Genomic DNA, 2,693 nt, shown 5'->3' on the forward strand with positions numbered 1-2,693 from the left:
CACCCCCCCCCCCCCATAACCTTTAACAAATCAGTGGTATAGAAAATGGATGGAGTGACTGATTCACTGCAGAGGCACAGTGATGTTATTAATGGAGGAGTCTTTTCATTAAAGACTGAAGCTCCATACAAGACAGAGTCTGTAGACAAGAACATCACAACCTGGGAAGCTTTCACTTCTTTGGACAGACAGCTTTGATTTCAGGTTCTACCTCTGTAAAATTGAAAGTAAAGTAAATGGAGCACCTGTGAAGGCAAAACTGATGATGTCATGACTTGTTCAGTCCTCCCACATTAAAGTCCAACAAGCTTTTGATTGTCTCTGATTCTCTGTGGCAAAATCCTACAAGAGGAAACAGAAAATCTTGAGGTTGTCTCACTTTTTTTTTTAAAGAAACTCTGCATAGGACAGTGATAGGAGGCTTGTTTCCTTGATGAAAGAGACTGGTGCTCTCATCTTCTTCAACACTGACTTGTTCTACCAGGACAAGAGAATCTGAGCTTGGATGTCATTTAGCAGTCAAAGGCTTGTTAAACTGGTCAACATCAGCTGGTGTTCACTCTGATGATGTAGCGATGGTCTGGATTCTTCCTTCTGGAGCACCAAGCTGCTGGGAAGAAGCCTGATGATGTCAGAGTTGTGTTCAGTGGCTCCTGCTGGGTCCATTTCTGACAAATGGGCTCCAAAGAGTTCAGCTGTTTAAAAGGTCAGGGTTGCTGTTAGCAGACGAGGTGGCCGAGTGGTTAAGGCGATGGACTGCTGATCCATTGAGCTCTGCACGCGTGGGTTCGAATCCCATCCTCGTCGTAGGAGACTTTGGTTTCTACTCCTAGATTCTGGAATTACTGTGAGGCTTTTAACTGACACAGACACCAGTTGAGTCAACTTCCCTTTCACAACCTGACCAAAAAAACTCTGACACCCAGAGCTCACATGTGTCAATCACCTCTGTAGAAGGTCCCGCCCCCTTAGAGCCATAAATCCTCCCATCAGTGAAGAAAACTGAAGACGCCTCTTGGATGAGAGCTGAAGCGTCTTCCAGAAACCTGAAACAGTCCACTTGGAACGTTTAAATCATTCTACAATCCTACAGTTTCATTGAGCTTTTGTCCAAAGCCACGTTCATGTATCACATGTATATAATATATATGTGACACTCTTTCATCTACTCATTGACCAAAAATGCAGTCTAATACCAGTAAATTTGTGCAGAAGAAAACGTTATTTGTGCTGCTTCTTTATTTATTTATTTAGTTTAGTTAGTATTTTTTAATGTGTTTTCTTTCAAGTCACATTTTGTCCATTAACGTCATAATCAGAGTCTCCATCTCATCACATGACTAAAGTCTGGGTTCTGTATTGGTGGTAAAATATCCTTCCATGCCCCTCACTAGTTTGCACACAGAAAAGCATATTTTACTGGTTTCAGATCTCTTAGCTTGTTCTCTCTCTTAAACCAGCTGAGGCAGCTTTCATTGTGTGATTGATTTTAAAATATAAACATGGAACAGAACCATTGGAATCAGATGTCAGGACATTTGAAGGAATGTCAATCTCCTGTTGAAATGTTGCAGTGTGCAGCTGAGGCTCTCTGGCAGTGGCACCAGGAGCCCCAATGGCAGAACCTGGACCCTCCTGGAGGAGAACCACAGGTGAGGGCCTTCTTGGCTCCAGATTGATGGAAATCAAGTGTCTGAGGCTGTTAGCAGCCATGAAGTTGATCTGGTTGGCACTGGTATTTGTTCTTGCTGCAGCTCAGGAGTGATTCAGGAGAAGAGTTTCAGAACAGCCAAGGATGGGGACTGGAATTCTAAAATTTCCCCTGGAACCAAACAACCTTGGGAGGTAAAACCTCCAATCATAGCCACTCAGATGCAGCAGCAGAAGAAGCTGTCATCCACCCTGACAGTCAGAGCATCAAGTCAAGGAAACATCACCATCTTGTAGTTCCAAACCTCCACCTGTCAGATTCAGCTACTTCTTATTGTGGGACTTTAAATTTGAACACAATGGAATTTGGACAAGGAGTTTTCCTTCCAGTCCAAACATCATCATCCAGCCTCCAACCAGAGGTCCATCAGTTATCATGGAGCCACAGGTGGAGTCTGGATTCTTTTCTAGAATGAGACGGCAGTGACAGTCCTACCAAGTGACATCACTGACATGACTGGATGACTTCAGTCACATGACTGGATGACTTCAGTCACATGACTTCAGTGCCAAACAGTGCACACTGGTGCCTACCAGTCAGGAGGACATCTGGAGGACACCCAGATAGCAAAGGTCCACTCATGTGTGTCCTCACTGCTCCACAGGTCTGTCAAATGTTCTGTAAAATAGTTGGACCCAGCAGAGCTGCTAGATTAGGAGTTGATGGAGTCGTTACAGATACCAGGGTCCAAAGTCCAGCTTGAACCTGGTTTGTGCAGTTCTTTGTCAAGCTAGCAGCCATTCTTTTCACTGCCAAGCTAAAGTGACTTCTGTCAACAAAGGTCAACATACAAAAGGATATTTCTGCTGTCAGTTCAAGATTTTGATCAAACTCCTTTTTCAGAGCTGGAACCTTCCTCTTGTGTCAGCTTTCTGTTCCCATCTCCATGGTAACGGTCAGTTTTGACCCACGTCTTCAATCAGCTGTCAAATAAACTAAAACAGTTTTCTATCCTCCAAGTTGTTTCCATCTCTTGGTGACC

The 2,693-nt window shown here is 43.9% G+C and overlaps 1 non-coding gene across 1 annotated transcript; it reads left to right on the forward strand.

The window, feature by feature from the left end:
* Positions 1–725: 725 nt before the first annotated feature.
* Positions 726–807, forward strand: trnas-gcu (transfer RNA serine (anticodon GCU)). The gene has a single exon. It is a non-coding gene; the product is annotated as a tRNA-Ser (tRNA).
* Positions 808–2,693: the final 1,886 nt, after the last annotated feature.

The sequence above is a fragment of the Aulostomus chinensis genome, chromosome 1, assembly GCF_037954235.1.
Source record: "Aulostomus chinensis isolate RoL2024-O1b breed Wild chromosome 1, RoL_Achi_v1.0, whole genome shotgun sequence".
In the NCBI taxonomy this organism is placed as follows: domain Eukaryota; kingdom Metazoa; phylum Chordata; class Actinopteri; order Syngnathiformes; family Aulostomidae; genus Aulostomus; species Aulostomus chinensis.